We start from the raw sequence: 21,145 nt of genomic DNA, 5'->3' as shown, positions 1-21,145 counted from the left end.
GGAGACAGCGTGATGTGGCGTGATCGCGTGAAGGTGTGGAACTCACGGAGACAGCAGGATGTGGCAAGTTCTCACACGACAACATGAGAGGCGTGGAGACAGCGTGATGTGGTGTTAGTCTCATGTTGGCACCGTTGGGGTTTATCCTCGTTTCTTGTTGATTGCTTTCGATTTACTGAATGTTTAAGTTAGATGCTTAAGCTATGTTGTGTGATGATTGTTGGTGATTGATTTCGGGGCTCCTAGAGCTTCCCTCACTGAGTATTTGTCGAAATACTCAGCCCTCCTTTCTTTTTCAGGTGAGTTCGAGGAAGTGCAGGAGTGGTCATCTCGGTGTGGTGCTGGTTTTCGGGTTGTTTGGTTTTATTTAAGTTATTTCATTTTAAGACTTGGTGATTTGGTTTTAAGCGTTTCCTATTCGTTTTAGTACGATTTTGTAAGACATTTGGATTCGATCCTTGGGAATGAGATTTGCATTGGCCTTTTGAGTGTTTCTTATTGATGAAGGCAATGTGAATTCGTGCCGTCTCGGTTAAGCAAGATATGGGTGTGATACTTTCACTACTCCAGCCCAATCATGCTTGACTTTCCCCGTGATTTGGCCTCACTCACAAGTAACGCCAAGCGCACCAATAACCTACCGTTGGATGTGGAGGCATTTTTTCCCACGGTGAGGGGTTAGGTTCGGTGCCCTGCAGGGCTGTGAGCTGGGTTTTGAGTGAGCGGGACGGGTTGTCACAAAAAAAGTCGCTTAACAACACTCCTCTAGGATGAGTTTTCACCAATTGATCTGCAGATCAATTGGTGACAACTCATCCTAAAGGAGTGTTGTTAAAGGGTGAAGTCTTGGGATCGAGTAACGCCAAGCGCACAAATAACCTTCCGGTGGATGTGGATGCGTTTCCTCCCACGATGAGGGGTTAGGGTCGGTGCCATGCAAGGCTGTGAGCTGGGTTCCGAGTGAGCGGGATGGGTTGTCACACTTTTCAATTCTTCGGTGTTATCTTCTAGTGAGTTCATTAACTGATCTGCACAGTGCATTCATGTGTCTTCTTTGTGTGTTCTCCGTGTCTGCAATCTGTTTTGTAATGTGTGTTTTTTTTTGGGCGATTGTAAAGAAATTCTCTCTAGTTTTTATAAAGCGCCAGAATGTGCTAGGTGCAAAGGTCTTTGAAGTGTTTCTTCCTCTCTCTCTCTCTGCGACGGCCTGCATTGGATTAGACAATCCCAATACTTGGTGGATTGTTTGATCAATCTGAACAGGATGATTCCTCCTCATTACATACAGGTACTGAGTCCAAAAGGAAAATTATTTCCATTTCAACCAATCTTTCTTGTGAAGAAGGTTTGCTCTGGTAAAGGAGTTCCTCAGGCTAGGATCTTCTTCACTTTACCTCTCCTTCCTTTCAAGCGCTTCATAGTCTACAGTAAATCGATATTGGATGGCGAATGTGATCTTTAATTGTTACTTACTCGGATTAAGTAAACAAGTAGGAAAGATTAGTAAGATCCGGAATTTCTTACAATTTGTTTGCGTAGTCCGAATTTCAAATCTGCTTATGATAGTTGTATGGGGTTTATTCATTTCCATCAGAGTCGTGCGAGCTTTTATTGCTGCCCGAAACAAAAAATAAAAAAATAAAATCATTTTTCAAAAATACATCAAAATTATTAAATAATATTATTGTTGACAAAAAACAGCATCATTACATTACAAACAACTAATAATTAAATTAGCAAAAAAATAGTTCTAAACTATAACAAATTTCTATTTATGCTAGGAAAAAGTATAAACAAATTTGAAAATAAGAAAAAATATTTTAAAATGGCCTTTGTAATTATTTTGCATAGATAAAATAATTAAGTAACTCAATATTTTTAATTGATTTTCAAACGAAGATAAAAGCATTACTATACAAACTTAAAATATTTATAGACTAAACACAAATTTGAGATAAATATTAAGAAAGAATAATATTACACTCAGAAGTGATAACCACCGAAATATGAATAAAGTAACTTGTAAACTTCTAATTATGTAAAGCATTATTATTTTTAATTATTTATTATTTGTCTCAGTTAAAACAAATAGATTTAAAACAAAAGTATATAAGAGTTTAACCGTATGAGTTATTACTAGAGGTAGCCAATGTAAATGCAAGAACTAACCCACAAAGTAAAGCAGAGAGTACACCAGAAAATATCTTTACAAAGATATGTGTTATTACTAGTATTCTTTTAAAGTGAACTTACAAGTCTCTCTTTAAATAGAACCCGAACAAGATCAAGACCCTTCTTGACTTGCTCCCCTAGCCTCACACGTCCTAAGATCGAATACAAGATCTCTAGAACCTCTACCCCTTAGCCCTTAGTGTTATTCACTCGCTTACAAGCTTAGTGAACTCCACTCTTATGCTAAGAATACAATTCTCTCGACAACCCTAATCCACATGTCGAGTATGACTATATATACAATACAGCCAAGTCGGCTATCCACGCCTATCTATCCAATATTCACTATTTACCCAAATAAGGCAACCCTAAAACCTGTCCAAAGTCTTTAAGAAACTTCCCATCGTGAGATCTCCCTTCTCCAAGGTGAATCTCTTCAAGCTTGCTCCCCAAGATGTCTTCGTATTAACTTCGCCTTGGTCCGCATTCCATTCTTCAAGTCGCAATCTTCATCTTGACTTGTTCATCCGCACGTACACTTCTCTGTTACAGAATCTGCTCTATTCACTGATGTACTTGCGTCTGTATCAGAACATCTATCTGATCTTTGCATCTACAATCTCCCCCTTTTAGTTTGGATGCCTCTCAAGTACCTGCACAGATCCACTCAAACAACCACACACATTCGAACACATATATCCTGAATAATATGTGCATTAAACTGAAATGAAGGTTCAAAATATGCAAGTTCAAGAGTTAGAGATAAACATAAAACCAAAACCACAAAAACCAGGAACATTGTTTTATCTCTCACTCCCCCATAATTAAATAAACCGAGAAAAATTAAAATTTTCTCCCCCATAATCTAGTTTTCCCATATTGTAAACTGTTGTCGTTTAACATGAGTTTAAGTTCTTTTCATCATTGTCTCAAACAAGTCTGAGTTACAAAGTTGTGCCTTTATCTGTTCGTAATATATTCTTTCACCGGTGAACTCTTCATGTCCACATCTTAAATCATTTAATCATAAATGTTCCTGATTTGTAGCCCCTCTGTAAACCCCATATATATGATTCTCATCTTTGATGACCCAATCTGCATATGCACAAAACTCATTGATTCTTCTTAGATTTAACCATCTTCTAGAAAATGTTTCTCTCTGCCTCTCCAGTTCGTCAAACCGGCGTTCCAGCGTCCGTCACGCAACCTTCGAGTATCTCCGTCTTGGTCGTAGTAGTCAGAGCATAGCCTCTGGCTTCCTCGCTTCTGGGATTCCATGAACTTCAAGAAAGACAAGGAGTTTGTCGGAATCACGGTTCTCTTCCTTGATGAAAACGTAAGTTAATCTTCGATCTATCACACTTATTTAACATAACTGTTTTAATTGATTTTCTGATTCTTTGTTGAATAATATTATTTGCAGATTCCGTGATTCATGGGTTTACTCCCGTCGGACGTGCTAATCCTTACATGTCATCTTTTGAAAGCAGGTTCCATTGTGAAAGTCGATCGTTTTGAGGTTGCTAGGTGCTCAAGCATGTACAAGATAACTGATCATCCATTCCTAATTTGTTTTATCTCACTAACCATTATTGTTGAAGTCATCACGGGTGCTCCGGAGATCTATCTCCAGTCAAGATTAGACTGTTCGACAATCTCCAAGTAATTGCGAACACAAACCTAGAACTCCCAGGTATATTATCATGTTGCATCTGGGTTTATATTATGTTTTGATATCATAACTGATATTTAAACTCGCAGATGTGGTTGGGCAAATATGTTATGTCCAAGGCACTAACCTCACCAAAGAAACAACTCGAGTCGTTATTCGTCTCTTCATTGATCCGTAAGAAAAAATCAACACATTATTTCCATTATATTATTGTCTATATTGTGCTAACATCAATAATAAAAAATATTTCATACCCAAGATTTGTGGTCGTCTATTTATCTCCCTGTTGGGGTCAAAAACGGTTACGACGGAATTACCACCCGAAAATCCTCGGAGATCGTATTTCCAAAAGAGATAGTAAAAGGAGAGATGTAATTTTCGTAAAAATAACCAATACGAAGTTTTTTACGAAAAAGTATCCTTTGGGATTCAAACCAAACCTGAACCAAGCTCGGTCGCTACGTAGCGACCGAGCTCGAGCCAAAGCTCGGCCGCTACATAGCGACTGAGCGATCGTCCCGCTCGGTCGCTACGTAGCGACCGAGCTCGAGCCAAAGCTCGGTCGCTACGTAGCGACCAAGCGATCGGCCCGCTCGGTCGCTACATAGCGACCGAGCTCGAGCCAAAGCTCGGTCGCTACGTAGCGACCGAGCGCTCGTCCCGCTCGCTCGCTACGTACCGACCGAGCTCGAGACAAAGCTCGGTCGCTACGTAGCGACCGAGCGATCGTCCCGCTCGGTCGCTACGTAGCGACCGAGCTCAAGCCAAAGCTCGGTCGCTACGTAGCGACCGAGCACTCGTCTCGCTCGGTCGCTACGTAGCGACCGGGCTCGAGCCAAAGTTCGGTCGCTGTGTAGCGATTGAACCTTTCCGAACATCGACACGACACCAGTCCTTGCATTCTCGTCAAACCTTCGAATGCTATCTCCCGAAGACCGTAGCGAGCTCAGTCCATGTTTCCCGCTATTCTATTTCATCGATCAAACTTCGCGGATTAGAAACCGCGGAAAACTCGTAGTAAACGTGTCGAGTCGGAAGACGGCCCAAAGGGACCTAAAACACGACTCGAGGCCCATCCTACGATTTTTCCTAACCAAAAGCCCGTGAACCACAGCATGGTTCACGCTTGGCCCACGAGGAAGGATAAGTGTCAAGTTTCCGCGGATAAATACGGAAGTTTTGAAGATAAATGTGAAGATCGGGAAAAATGGAATATCTCCATTTTTATGACGGCTTAAGGGCAGAAGAGTAAAAGCGTAAACCGACCTTGGAGCTAGTATATAAGGAGTCCTAGGCGAGGAGCAGGGGAGAAAACTTTTTCAGAGCAAACTTAGCGCTTAGAGCAATTTAGGCAATTTTCCGTTTTTGTTATTTCGAGCTGCGACTCAATTAGGTTTAGCCGTCTTAGGGTTGCTAGAACTAGGAATCTCGCCGACAGCTCTCGAGCCCAGGCTTATACCTTGTTGTAATGCTCATACGCAGATTCGGAATAAGATCTATTTTGCTCTCTTTTCGATTTCTTATTTTTATTGTTGTTGTTCTCGTGTTCTGATTGCTTGACGTGTGGTAATTAACAGATATCCGGGTCCTCTGGGAAATTAGGGTTTTCCTAGTTTCCTTATTTAAACGGAAATTGATGGTGTGAATTTCGGTTACCACAGTTTGGCGCTAGAAGGAGGGGGCCTTACGGATCAATCTAACCCGCAAAAGCCACACAACTCTCAATCAGACATGTCAACTAACGACGCGGATAACGTGCAAACTCCTCTTAACGGAGGCAGCGGCACCGATCTCCACACTCAAGTAGCGGACCTATCTGCGGCCAACGCGCAAACCAACGCCGCGACGCTCGAGGAGTTTAAAAAGATGTTCGCCACCTATGAAAAAAGGTCAGAAGAACAGGATAAGCTCGTGAATACCTTGACCAAACAGGTTGAAACCTTAACGGCAAGGACCCAAGCTATCCGTCCCCGCGGAACCACCAAAATCCGCGGGAAGAGGCTCGACTTCGCCACCCCACTCGATAGAGCAGGAGTCGCGCGGGAACAACCTTCCGGTCAAAACCCTAGCGAGAAATCTCCCATCGAAAAGGGGAACTCTGAAAGTCTTCCGCCCCCTGCAAAGGACTCGGAGGATAACGAAGCCGAACACATTGACCTGGATCCTAGCGATGTCTCCAACGACACCGACGAGGATGTCGACAGACATCCAAGAAGGACCAGAAGCCGATCCGCTCGGGAAGGCTCCCCGTTCGAAAAACCAATGACGGAAGAAGAAGAAGTCGCCTATTGGAACGAACAAGAGGAGCTGGCCGAAAGACAAACCGAGCTCACTCGCAGTAAACGCCGACAGGCTCGGAAATCTACTGACGAGACATCGGATATCCGCGATCTTCGCGACTACATCACTAAGACTGCGGCAGAAGTGAGAGCCGTAAAGTCTCAAATCCATCATGCTACTAGTGCTGCCCCCGATATCGATCGACTGCTGGAAGGAGCTCGAAAGACCCCCTTTACCAGTCGCATTTCGGACTGTAGGGTGTCCGATCCGGGAAAGATCAAAGTACCGAAATATGATGGTACGGCCGACCCAAAAGCGCACCTTCAGGCTTTCCACATCGCTATGGGAAGAGCAAGACTGAAGGACGGCGAAAAAGATGCCAGCTATTGCCGCCTGTTTGTCGAAAATCTTGAAGGAGCAGCGCTCGAATGGTTCGCACGCCTTCGTCGCAACACCATCGGGAGTTTTCGACAGCTCGCATCGGAATTCCTCAAACAGTACTCTGTATTCATAGACAGGGAAACCTCCGATGTTGACCTCTGGAGTCTCTCCCAGAGGGAAGACGAACCCCTCCGCGAGTTTATCAGTCGGTTCAAGCTGATAATGTCCAGGGTCAGCGGGATAAGCGACAAAGTGGCCATCGACGCGCTGAGAAAGACGCTCTGGTACAAGTCGAAATTCAGAAAATGGATCTCTCGACAAACCGCGAACGATCCAGGACGCCCTCCACAAAGCTACGGACTACATCATAGTCGAGGAAGAAACTAAAGTCTTATCGCAAAAACATAAGCCGGTAAGACCATCCTCGAAAGACGCAGATCCGAAGGGGAAAAAGAAGAACTCTCGTAACGACAAGTACGTCCATCACGAGGGGGAAGATCTCCAAGGGGCGCATAACTTTGCGATCAATTCGGATCAGGGCCGGACCACGGGCAACACATGGACTCGCAATCAAGGGTATGACGAAAACACCTTCTGCGAGTTCCACCAATCCCGAGGAAACTCCACGACCAATTGCAAAGTCTTGGGAGCAAGACTGGCCGCGAAGCTACTCGCTGGAGAGCTTTCGGAAGTAACTAGCGTCAAGGATCTCATCCTCGATTCTGATCGGCCTCCAAAGACGGATAGAAATCCGTCCGCTGAAAAATCCCCTCAACGAAACCAACCTGGGGATAAACGCGGTAGGAGGCCGGATGACAAAGGGAACGATAACAATCGTCGCAGAGTCAATATGATCATCGGAGGATCACAATACTGCAGCGATACCGTGTCGGCCATCAAGGCTTACCAACGGAAGGCAGAGTCAAGTGCAAATTGGCCTACATGGTCTCCCCCTCGAGACGGCCAAAGTTGCTCGATCACCTTCACAGAGGAAGAAGCCGGCGGTATCGATCAACCTCACTGCGACCCGCTCGTCATAGATCTCATCATACGAGATTTAGAAGTCGGAAGGGTACTCGTCGTCACGGGAAGCACGGTCAACGTAATCTTCCGCGACACTCTCAAGCGGATGAGTATCGAACTCGGAGAAGTAATTCCGACGCCAAAACCACTCACAGGTTTTTCAGGCGAAGTGTCGATGACTCTCGGATCAATCCAATTGCCAGTCATGGCGAAGGAGATCACGAAAATCGTCGAATTCGCCGGCTAGTCACCGCACAAACCTTAACCGAAAGTAAACCTAGGTCTTGCCCTAAACCCAACGCTCTGGTCTCAAACATCTCAAGGCATGATATCTAAAAGATACGAGATCCTAAACCATGTCTCTCCGTTCATATCTCAATGTTCTCGAAAATCGTAAATTTTTACGAAAATCACGAACGAACCAACAGATTGAACGTCTAATCAGAACTAAATACGAGACGACAACTCGTATTTACTTCAACCCTACTCAGGAAAACTCGAAACAAAACATTCATCATATAAATAAACCGCGTAAAGCGGCAAGGGATTCAAAGCCACCAACGGCCAGTCTCGGTAAATACAAATACGGTCATCTACGCCTAAACAAAATCCAAATTCAAAGGGCCACACTTGGCCGAAAACAGATAAAAGGATAACTAGTCCACCCCTCATAATCCAAAGTCAAAGTCCCCGGACAACGAAGCACCGAACGCATCCGCGGGACGATCCACTTCCTCGCCACCATCGGGAAACCCGGTCGGAACCTCCTCGGTATCAAGGGAAACCGGGATGGAATCCCAGAACCCTTGAATCCTCTCGTCTATCGGAGGGATAAGCGCCTCAGCATGGGCACGTTCACTCATCCCACTCTTCATCAAGCTCATTTCCTCTTCAAACACATAGTCATCGGCTCGCGTCCTCCAAAGACTTCCGACCGAACCGCGGCACTCGCGAAAGTCACCCACCGAGGTAAAGGCATTCTTGAGGTTCCCATACTCAACCTGGAATTGAGAGGCACGAGTCTTCATCACCTCGACGATTTCCCTTTTGCCTTTCCTTTCCGCTTTGCGGATTGCCCGTGCATGATCACGAGTAAGTTGCGCTTCTCGCTCCAACATCTCGCCTTGAACACGAGCAAGATCTCGCTCCGCTTTCTCCGCTTTGAAACGGTAGACCATGGCTTCTCTGTGGCCCGCCTCAATGGCCGAGCCCAGCAAGCTCAGGCCCTGCAAAATCGATTGACGTGTTATAAATATATACATAGAACAATCACCAAAAAATTCTCAAAAAACTAACCCCATTGATGATGCGAGATCCTTCCGCAACGACTCTCGGCCTCGCCGATTCTTTAGTAGGAGGAGGAGCATCGAAACCCGATGGCAGTCCAGCAAAGAAATCATCGAAATCCGGAATAGGGGCCTCGCTCGACCCGCTCCCGTCGCCGTAAGCAAGGTTCGGATCCCATCCTGGAAGCATACAGTCATCCATCGAAAACGCTATGTCGCCAAGATCGACATCTTTTCCCTTCCAAGAGCTCGACTCCGGCACAGCTGTTGGAGCTTCGGCGGGATTCTGGTCGTCGGGTTCGGAGTCGCTTCCCGTGTCCGCATCCAAAGCAGGACCGGGTTGCACGAATCTCAGTGCCTTCCGAACCCTCTTCGGCGTAAAAGAAGTCCAGAAGAAGGGACCATTCCTGAGAAGGTCCCTCACCGAAATGATGTCCTCGGGGAACGGAGCAAAAGGGTTGATGAAGGGACGATCATTCGGCAACCTCCGGAACAGTGGAATGCAACTCTCTTCGACGGATGCAGCGTCTACACGAACAAAGAAAAAGAACTTCTTCCACGAGTTGAAGTTCGAAATAAACTTCTTAACCACTGACATAAATTTCCGAGGGACCAACCTATGCTTCTCCGTACCCCTGACAAGTTGAAGCCTCAAAAGCGCTTCATAATGATCGACGGAAAGGGAGAGGCCATGCTCGTAGCTTAGGATCAGGATCCCAATAAGATGCTGAATGGCAAGGGGTGTCAACTGACTTATCGCAACTTCGAAACGGTCCAACACTCGGACGAGAATTTCGGGTATGGGGAACCATAGGCGACAACGCACTACGAACGCCTCATAGCAAGTAAAGTAACCCTCCGGGGGGCTGTTAGCACATTCCCCGCGGCAGGGAACCCGGAACTCCACAGCATCCGGGATGTGGTAGAACGATCGCATCGTCGCGAGAAACTCGTCAGTAGTCCTGCTTGCATCCTCTTCCTCGACTCCACGATGGACCAGGACCGGGAACGGCTTCTCCTTGGGAGGGGTAAACGAGCCATAATGAGCAACCCACCATGCCTCGTTCTCGACAGGATGCACCGAGTGAGGCACGAACTCCATCTTCGGAACGATGAGCTCTTCATAAGGACTCGCGGACGAAGACCCTTTTTTCGCAATCTTTTTCTTGCTCGACATCTTTACACTTCTCTTGAGAGAATAGAGGAAATGGGTGGAGAGAAAGATAGAAAGTTTTTCTTAAGAAAGATCTTAGAGAAAGACAAGAAAGTGAAAAAATTATGGAACAAGTTACCTCCCTTCTTATAGACATGAGGATTTACTATTCAAGCTCGGACTTTCGGATATTAATTCCATCCATCACGCCTAACTTGCCAAACATGCCTAACCGCACGCTAGGATCCCACGATGCCTGATCCTAACGGGCTGGGGGGCTAACTGTTGGGGTCAAAAACGGTTACGACGGAATTACCACCCGAAAATCCTCGGAGATCGTATTTCCAAAAGAGATAGTAAAAGGAGAGATGTAATTTTCGTAAAAATAACCAATACGAAGCTTTTACGAAGAAGTATCCTTTGGGATTCAAACCAAACCTGAACCAAGCTCGGTCGCTAGCGCTTGTCCCGCTCGGTCGCTACGTAGCGACCGAGCTCGAGCCAAAGCTCGGTCGCTACATAGCGACCGAGCGATCGTCCCGCTCGGTCGCTACGTAGCGACCGAGTGATCGTCCCACTCGATCGCTACGTAGCGACCAAGCTCAGCCAAGCTCGGTCGCTACGTAGCGACCGAGCGCTCGTCCCGCTCGGTCGCTACGTAGCGACCGAGCTCGAGCCAAAGCTCGGTCGCTACATAGCGACCGAGCTCGAGCCAAAGCTCGGTCGCTACGTAGCGACCGAGCTCGAGCCAAAGCTCAGTCGCTACGTAGCGACCGAGCGATCGTCCCGCTCGGTCGCTACAAAGCTCGGTCGCTACGTAGCGACCGAGCGATCGTCCCGCTCTGTCACTACGTAGCGTCCGAGCTCAGCCAAGCTCGGTCGCTACGTAGCGACCGAGCGATCGTCCCGCTCGATCGCTACGTAGCGTCCGAGCTCGAGTCAAAGCTCGGTCGCTACGTAGCGACCGAGCGATCGTCCCGCTCGGTCGCTACGTAGCGACCGAGCTCAGCCAAGCTCGGTCGGTACGTAGCGATCGAGCGCTCGTCCCGCTCGGTCGCTACGTAGCGACCGAGCTCGAGCCAAAGCTCGGTCGCTACATAGCGACCGAGCGATCGTCCCGCTCGGTCGCAACGTAGCGACCGAGCTCGAGCCAAAGCTCGGTCGCTACTTAGCGACCGAGCGATCGTCCCGCTCGGTCGCTATGTAGCGACCAAGTTCAGCCAAGCTCGGTCGCTACGTAGCGACCGAGCGATCGTCCCGCTCGGTCGCTACGCTCGGTCGCTACATAGCGACCGAGCTCGAGCCAAAGCTCAGTCGCTACGTAGCGACCGAGCGATGTCGCTACGTAGCGACAGAGCGGGACGATCGCTCGATCGCTACGTAGCGTCCGAGCTCGAGTCAAAGCTCGGTCGCTACGTAGCGACCGAGCGATCGTCCCGCTCGGTCGCTGCGTAGCGACCGAGCTCAGCCAAGCTCGGTCGCTACGTAGCGATCGAGCGCTCGTCCCGCTCGGTCGCTACGTAGCGACCGAGCTCGAGCCAAAGCTCGGTCGCTACATAGCGACCGAGCGATCGTCCCGCTCGGTTGCAACGTAGCGACCGAGCTCGAGCCAAAGCTCGTTCGCTACTTAGCGACCGAGCGATCGTCCCGCTCGGTCGCTATGTAGCGACCAAGCTCAGCCAAGCTCGGTCGCTACGTAGCGACCGAGCGATCGTCCCGCTCGGTCGCTACGCTCGGTCGCTACATAGCGACCGAGCTCGAGCCAAAGCTCGGTCGCTACGTAGCGACCAAGCGATCGTCCCGCTCGGTCGCTACGTAGCGACCGAGCTCAGCCAAGCTCGGTCGCTACGTAGCGACCGAGCGATCGTCCCGCTCGGTCGCTACGTAGCGACCGAGCACTCGTCTCGCTCGGTCGCTACGTAGCGACCGGGCTCGAGCCAAAGTTCGGTCGCTGTGTAGCGATTGAACCTTTCCGAACATCGATACGACACCAGTCCTTGCATTCTCGTCAAACCTTCGAATGCTATCTCCCGAAGACCGTAGAGAGCTCCGTCCATGTTTCCCGCTATTCTAATTCATCGATCAAACTTCGCGGATTAGAAACCGCGGAAAACTCGTAGTAAACGTGTCGAGTCGGAAGACGGCCCAAAGGGACCTAAAACACGACTCGAGGCCCATCCTACGATTTTTCCTAACCAAAAGCCCGTGAACCACAGCATGGTTCACGCTTGGCCCACGAGGAAGGATAAATGTCAAGTTTCCGCGGATAAATACGTAAGTTTTGAAGATAAATGTGAAGATCGGGAATAATGGAATATCTCCATTTTTATGACGGCTTAAGTGCAGAAGAGTAAAAGCGTAAACCGACCTTGGAGCTAGTATATAACGAGTCCTAGGCGAGGAGCAGGGGAGAAAACTTTTTCAAAGCAAACTTAGCACTTAGAGCAATTTACGCAATTTTCCGTTTTTGATCGTCCCACTCGATCGCTACGTAGCGACCAAGCTCAGCCAAGCTCGGTCGCTACGTAGCGACCGAGCGCTCGTCCCGCTCGGTCGCTACGTAGCGACCGAGCTCGAGCCAAAGCTCGGTCGCTACATAGCGACCGAGCTCGAGCCAAAGCTCGGTCGCTACGTAGCGACCGAGCTCGAGCCAAAGCTCAGTCGCTACGTAGCGACCGAGCAATCGTCCCGCTCGGTCGCTACAAAGCTCGGTCGCTACGTAGCGACCGAGCGATCGTCCCGCTCTGTCACTACGTAGCGACCGAGCTCAGCCAAGCTCGGTCGCTACGTAGCGACCGAGCGATCGTCCCGCTCGATCGCTACGTAGCGTCCGAGCTCGAGTCAAAGCTCGGTCGCTACGTAGCGACCGAGCGATCGTCCCGCTCGGTCGCTACGTAGCGACCGAGCTCAGCCAAGCTCGGTCGGTACGTAGCGATCGAGCGCTCGTCCCGCTCGGTCGCTACGTAGCGACCGAGCTCGAGCCAAAGCTCGGTCGCTACATAGCGACCGAGCGATCGTCCCGCTCGGTCGCAACGTAGCGACCGAGCTCGAGCCAAAGCTCGGTCGCTACTTAGCGACCGAGCGATCGTCCCGCTCGGTCGCTATGTAGCGACCAAGTTCAGCCAAGCTCGGTCGCTACGTAGCGACCGAGCGATCGTCCCGCTCGGTCGCTACGCTCGGTCGCTACATAGCGACCGAGCTCGAGCCAAAGCTCAGTCGCTACGTAGCGACCGAGCGATGTCGCTACGTAGCGACAGAGCGGGACGATCGCTCGATCGCTACGTAGCGTCCGAGCTCGAGTCAAAGCTCGGTCGCTACGTAGCGACCGAGCGATCGTCCCGCTCGGTCGCTGCGTAGCGACCGAGCTCAGCCAAGCTCGGTCGCTACGTAGCGATCGAGCGCTCGTCCCGCTCGGTCGCTACGTAGCGACCGAGCTCGAGCCAAAGCTCGGTCGCTACATAGCGACCGAGCGATCGTCCCGCTCGGTTGCAACGTAGCGACCGAGCTCGAGCCAAAGCTCGGTCGCTACTTAGCGACCGAGCGATCGTCCCGCTCGGTCGCTATGTAGCGACCAAGCTCAGCCAAGCTCGGTCGCTACGTAGCGACCGAGCGATCGTCCCGCTCGGTCGCTACGTAGCGACCGAGCGATCGTCCCGCTCGGTCGCTACGTAGCGACCGAGCGATCGTCCCGCTCGGTCGCTACGCTCGGTCGCTACATAGCGACCGAGCTCGAGCCAAAGCTCGGTCGCTACGTAGCGACCAAGCGATCGTCCCGCTCGGTCGCTACGTAGCGACCGAGCTCAGCCAAGCTCGGTCGCTACGTAGCGACCGAGCGATCGTCCCGCTCGGTCGCTACGTAGCGACCGAGCACTCGTCTCGCTCGGTCGCTACGTAGCGACCGGGCTCGAGCCAAAGTTCGGTCGCTGTGTAGCGATTGAACCTTTCCGAACATCGATACGACACCAGTCCTTGCATTCTCGTCAAACCTTCGAATGCTATCTCCCGAAGACCGTAGCGAGCTCCGTCCATGTTTCCCGCTATTCTAATTCATCGATCAAACTTCGCGGATTAGAAACCGCGGAAAACTCGTAGTAAACGTGTCGAGTCGGAAGACGGCCCAAAGGGACCTAAAACACGACTCGAGGCCCATCCTACGATTTTTCCTAACCAAAAGCCCGTGAACCACAGCATGGTTCACGCTTGGCCCACGAGGAAGGATAAATGTCAAGTTTCCGCGGATAAATACGTAAGTTTTGAAGATAAATGTGAAGATCGGGAATAATGGAATATCTCCATTTTTATGACGGCTTAAGTGCAGAAGAGTAAAAGCGTAAACCGACCTTGGAGCTAGTATATAAGGAGTCCTAGGCGAGGAGCAGGGGAGAAAACTTTTTCAAAGCAAACTTAGCACTTAGAGCAATTTACGCAATTTTCCGTTTTTGTTATTTCGAGCTGCGACTCAATTAGGTTTAGCCGTCTTAGGGTTGCTAGAACTAGGAATCTCGCCGACAGCTCTCGAGCCCAGGCTTATACCTTGTTGTAATGCTCATACGCAGATTCGGAATAAGATCTATTTTGCTCTCTTTTCGATTTCTTATTTTTATTGTTGTTGTTCTCGTGTTCTGATTGCTTGACGTGTGGTAATTAACAGATATCCGGGTCCTCTGGGAAATTAGGGTTTTCCTAGTTTCCTTATTTAAACGGAAATCGACGGTGTGAATTTCGGTTCCCACACTCCCTTACTTATCAATCTAATTTTACATAAATCTTTATTTTACAGCTTAAAAGAAATCACAATAATCCAAACAATCAAAACACCAAAAACTAGAATTTCAAAAAAGATGCATCATTAATGATCACCTCTCTTTTTGTCTAGTCTTACAAATAAACTTCAAAATAAGTATACCAAACCAATCAAACTCAACAAAAACTCAACGACACATACATTGAGCCAACTAAACAAATACAAACTACACGGCCAGCTATTTAACAATTTACAAACTACCAAGATCAGTAAAATTACCTAAACAAAAAAGCAGAGTAAGTTACAAACTCTGATAAATACAAATAACAATGATTTTTGTTTACTTATTACCCATCAAACAAAAGAGAAACAAACACAGTCACACCAGGAGATACAAGACACAATCCCAACAGACACAAAGGAGGCAAGAACATCTCCACTTGCTCACTCCTCTTGTCTTATGAAAATAGCTTACATGCTCAATGTCAACAGACCAATGCTATTATCTTCTTATGAAAAATACATATATTCGTTTAAAAGCCATTATGGCCCAAATACTAATTGTCACTCATTTTATAGTTATTTCTACAAGTCTTCATGTATTTGTTTTAAAGGTCCGATAAAAGCAACAAGTTTAAAATTAAAAAAAGCATATAATCAACATAATAAGAATAAAATAATATTACTTAATATACACAACTTACACAACTAGACTGGAGAAAAAATATTCAGAAACAAAAGTACTCTCGATAACCTAATATAATTTATGTAATCTCAACAGTACAAGTAACAAATTAAAAACAAACAAACAATAAGTCTCCAACACCACAAACTATATTAATCACATTATTAACACAGTTTAGTCTTTCATGAGTGGAGAACATTGCATACACAGTTCATCATCACAACTCTAACCCTATAACAATAAAATACTTAAAAAATAATGATCAATCCAAAACGCAAAATTCAGAATTACATTAACTATAACAAATGTTAAGACGAAACAAGAACTATATCCACAACTCCGCGCCAAGAGCTCGGAGGCAATGCCCTAGTTTATTTAAATACACCAGCATATAAAAAAGAATAGTGTGAATACTTAACTGTGGCCAATAACACAACTAAAGACTTGATTCGATGCATTATGAAAAAATGATGCCCTAAGCGAAAATTTCTTTTCCTAGAAGGCACGCATGGCACGGCACTGATTTTCATGTATGATTTTGTTGTATAATTTTGTATTGTATGTTTTAGGATGAAATAAATAAAATTATATATTAAAAAAAGGTATTGTCAATAACATTGAATGTTGTTGGATACGTGGAGTCTCGGGTGTGTTGTTTCGCTAAACTCTTTTACTGATGTTATGGAACTAAATGATTTTTCAATTTTCTTTTTTTTTTCTTTTTCTTTGTGAAACGGGAAATTGTCAAAAGACATCATTGCCGTGCGCGTTCGGGTGCGCGTACATTTTCTGTTTTTTTTTTCTTTTTTGGCAACAAACGGCTATTCTATTACTTAAGTGAGGTGGTTTGGATAACCAGACCGGAATAGAAATACTAACAAAACACAACGATCTATGAAAAGAACGGGCAATCCTAGGTAACAAGTCAACAATTCCATTTTGCACCCTTGGGAAGTATTAAATTTTGAAGTTTGGAAAACGCATCTTGAGAATTTGAATGACCTCCAGCTCAGCTGAGAAGTTTGGCCATGCTTGTGGATCATTCACTATTGCAATCAGGTCCTTGCAATCCGTTCCAAATTTCTGACATGTCGAGTGCTGTAGCATGCTCTCCATTGCCCATCTTAATGCTTCCAGTTCAGAGTGGAGTGACGTTTCGCGCCTCCTTAAGTTCCTTGTTCCCATTAGTTGCATCTTCCCTCTGTCATCCTTCCATACCCATCCAAGTCCACTGAATTGATCTGTAGAGGTCCATGAACCATCTACCATACAGATGTTTCCAAGCTTAAGGCATGTGTTTCTTCAACCATTTGTGTCTGTGGAGGAGCAGGTATAGATTCCTTTGCACTATACTATGCATGACACTCACTCTCTGTGTATCTGACTAACTCCGAGGGGTCCCTATCTATACCTCTGAACAGCTTATCGTTCCTTGCTTTCCATATGTACCAAATTATCCAAGGATATGGGTCTCTATAATTTTGTGGTTCCATAATACTATTCTTCCTCCAAAAGAGATAATCCATGTTAGTGTAGATACTCTCAGTAGATAAAGTATGAGAGCTAGACGGTGTTGATGACAGTTCCCATGCTTGTATTGCCGGTGGGCATTCAAAGATCGCATGAGTAGCCGTCTCTTCCGGCTCTCCACATCTTGGGCAGTAGTTATCACATCGCATATTGCGACGTACCAGATTCCTTATGACAGCTACCTGCCCAGTAATAAGCTGTCATATAAGATGACAAATCTTTTGTGGTGCATTGACTTTCCAAGAAAAGGCTTGAAGTTTGGTTATGCTGGGCTCAACAACTTCTTTTTCCTCCACATCTCTCAGAACATTTGTAGCTACCCAATATCCTGATTTTACAGTATATTGCCCATTTTTGGTGTAGCTCCAACAAAAAGTATCGCGTCGATGAGTAGGGCTTATGGCCAGACTCTGAATAATAGATATATCCTCTCTTTCTACATATTGATCTAGTATTCGAGTATCCCACTCCTTTGATTCAAAATCGATAAGATTACTGACTAACATCTTTGGATTAACTAATGGGGCTCTGGGGCGCGCCGGTCTTGCTGGAATCGAAGGAATCCATGGATCTTGCCAAACATTAATTTGGGTGCACTTTACTCATGATGCCCAAGAGTAAAAGTTTTCTTGCCGGTATGAAACTCATCCACACATACGATGGACTATCCACTGCACCGATTCGCAAAGGCAAACTCAATCGATAGTATCTTTCCCGAAGAACTCTCGCCACTAGTGAATCTGGGAATAGTACAAGACGCCAAAGCTGTTTCGCCAGAAGGGCAAGGTTAAATTCGTGGATCATGCGAAAACCAATACCTCCCTCCTCTCTAGGGGCACACATCTTCTCCCATTTAGCCCAGTAGATCCCATGCTTTGGTGGATTTGAACTCCACCAGAATTGTGCGATGGCACTCGCAAGGTTTTCACATATCTCCAAAGGGAGTAGGAAACTGGACATGACATATGTCGGAAGAGCTAACAGGATAGATTTTATTAGAACTTCTTTTCCACCTTTTGATAGCCTTATCTACCCGTCCATCCATTCACTCTGTGTAGTAGTTTTTCTTTCAAGAACACAAATAGCCTACACTTGGATCCACTAATATCCTCTGGAATTCCTAAGTAGGATCCCATCCCCCCTTCATTATGGATACCAAGTGTATCTTTAATCAGCTGTCGATCATTAGCAGGAATCCTCTTACCAAAGAGTAATGAGGATTTATGAAAGTTAATACATTGTCCTGATGCTTTCCCATATTTCGTGACTACTTTCATAACTTCTTCACATTCACGGGGTTCTGCCTTACAAAAGAAAATGCTATCATCAGCAAAGAGAAGGTGTGATACCGAGGGGCAAGCGCATGCGACTCGCATCCCCGTTATCTTCCCTTGATTCTCTGCATGATTAAGAAGGCTAACGAGCGCTTCCGTGCATAGAATAAATATGAAAGGAGACAGAGGATCTCCTTGACGTAAACCTCTACCTGGAACAATATTTCCCCTTGCCTCTCCATTCATGAGTACTTTGTACTTGACCGAGGTAATACACTCATAATCAAGCCAATCCATATTTCTGAAAAACCCATCTTCCGCATGACAGCGTCAATGAATGACCAATCAATCATATCATATGCTTTACTCATATCCGTCTTTATGCCCATTCTCTTGACTCGTCTACCTTGTTTGGTTCTTAGAGCGTGAAACATCTCCAGAGCTATCATGATATTATTTGTGATCTGTCTCCCTGCAACAAAAGCTGACTGGGTTTCTGATATCCGTTGTGGGAGGACCTTCTTCAATCTTTGGCATAAGACCTTAGATATTATTTTATAACTGACATTGCACAGGCTGATAGGTCTAAATTTTGTCATCTCTTTCGGCTTATCCGTCTGTGGAATTAGGCAGATATTAGTATCATTTAATCCATGCGCCAATGTTCCTTCGAAAAGAAACTGATTAACCATAAGACTTAATTCCTCTTTGACAATATCCCAAAACTTCTGATAGAAAAGAGCCGTCATTCCATCTGGCCCTAGGGCTTTTTCTGGGTGCATTGCGAAAAGAGACAGTTTTACCTCCCATTCAGTTACTGGTCTTGTGAGGTTCTCATTTACTGCCCCAGTAATCGATGTTGATACCTCTGTCAAAGCATCGTCTATATCCTCCGGGTTTGAAGACTCAAAAATTTGCCTGAAATAGCTAGTAGCATTGGCTACTAATCCTTCCTCATCCTCCACCACGTTTCCATTCTCGTCTAGAAGTTGTGTGATCCTATTCCTCGCTCTTTTCTGCTTCACCAGCGCATGAAAATATTTAGAGTTCTTATCACCTTCCCTTAACCAGAGAACCGTACTCTTCTGTCTCCAAAACATCTCTTCTGCCTTAAGAGCAGTAGTTAGTTCCTTAAGCGCGTCAGCTATTTCCTCAGAGGTAGCATCATCATTTGAATATAGATCGTCCACCTTTTCTTTAAGTTCCTCCACTTGCTTTTCTGTATTCACATTGTTTTGTCTCCTCCCTTGACTCAATGCCTTCCTACAACTGGCAATATGATCCATTATATTAGCTTCTGGTGGCAAATCCTCTGACTTCCAACCTTCCAAAATGACTTGCCTTAGTTCTTAATTATCCAACCAGCGTTTATCAAATTTAAATTTCTTTTTTTTTCTCACTGGTTTTGTTTATAGTTAAAAAAAAGAATTATTTTATACAGTTTATAATTATCGTACATTATTTTTGTTTGTGTTTCTTTTCATTTATATAATACTGATTCCTTTATTTTTCTCTAGGAGTTACTCACTTTCACTTGTTCTTTTTTTCTTAACTTATATAAGACTAACTTTATATGTTTCATGTGAATTTACTATACATAGTAATTATGGATGCTGCAATATATGTTAATTGGGTGTTATTTTGTATTGTAATTCTTTGTTGTGTGTGTTTCCAGAAATATGTTGTGTCGGGAACTTAATTTAATAATAGTACGAAAGTGTTAAATACTATTATGTTATTTTATATTCCCATAACTTGTAAAAATTATTGTGAGTGCTTAATAAGTTCTTCTTATATTCTTTCTCGACTTGCAGCTGCCACTCCTCTTCGCCTTAGCTCGTTCCAGCTCTCCGCGGTCGGTGCTCCTCACCTCTGTCTGGAGAGGGCTGTTCTGCTTTCTTTTGTTCAGTTATGCTTCTCTGCTTATTCAGTTTTCAGCAGGGAAGTTGAGGAGTCGCCACTTTGGGAAAGATTATCTGGTGGTTGAGGTGACAGATCTATTCATTGTAATTGTGTGGCGTTTGGCGGTTCATCGGCAATCTGTCTACCTCTTCTTGTCTCGTCTTAAGTGATCTTTCGATCAAAGTGGTGTTTTCGCCTCTCTCTGGTTCGTCTGCTCTTTCTCAATGGCAGGGATTTGAGTACTGTCCCTGCTCCAGTCAAGTGCGGTGGTCAGGGTGCGACGTCTCATCTCAGATTAGTGGCATCTCTTTTCGGCGTGTGCATATTCTCCTTCGTGAGGTTATGCCTAGGCGGATGTCTTGGGTCTGTTAGCTCTGGCGTGAGCACCTCTTCGGTGATGGCTGGGGGTGGCGCTTCAATGTGGTGGAGTTCAGAGTTTCCCCTTTGTTTGCTCTTCGGATCTATCCAGATCTGTTATGGTTTCCAGCGTGGCTTCGCTTCAAAGGTTATGGACATGTGATTATTCAATTGAGTTTTGGTCCGCTGCAGTGTTGGTGGTGATTAGGTGTTGAATAGAGGCATCGGTCTGACTTTGGCGGCTCTGTTGCAACCTTGGGAGATGATTCTTCAGGATTTTATAGCTTGAGGATGCTTGCCGGAGGCAACTTCTCTGACTGCTAGTAGAAGCTCCTATGCCGCCGGGTGTAGCTTGATCTTCTGAAGTTGGTTCGTTTTTGCATAGTTCTTGGAGAAGCTATAGGCTCTTCTCACTTGCGACGTTTGAGGGCAGGTCTCGGAAGGAGGAGCTCGTGGCAACAAAGATGAGGATTCCAGTTCTTTGGATCTGCGGCAACTTTACAAATGTTCGAGTTCTATACTCGGAATTGGTGCTTTATTATCCATGATCCCCTTAATTTATTTTGAGGTGTTTTTTGTTTGTTGCTTTTGCTTGTTTTCCTTTGTAGCTTTAGTCTTTATTGTAGTTTTTAGTTTTTCTGTTTCTTTATTTTCTCTGTATATTTTGTCAAATATTTAAAAATTGT

The sequence above is a fragment of the Brassica napus genome, chromosome A7 (genome assembly GCF_020379485.1).
Source record: "Brassica napus cultivar Da-Ae chromosome A7, Da-Ae, whole genome shotgun sequence".
Classification (NCBI taxonomy): Eukaryota; Viridiplantae; Streptophyta; class Magnoliopsida; order Brassicales; family Brassicaceae; genus Brassica; species Brassica napus.
The sequence above is the reverse complement of the archived record's forward strand: the minus strand, read 5'-3'. Positions refer to the sequence as shown.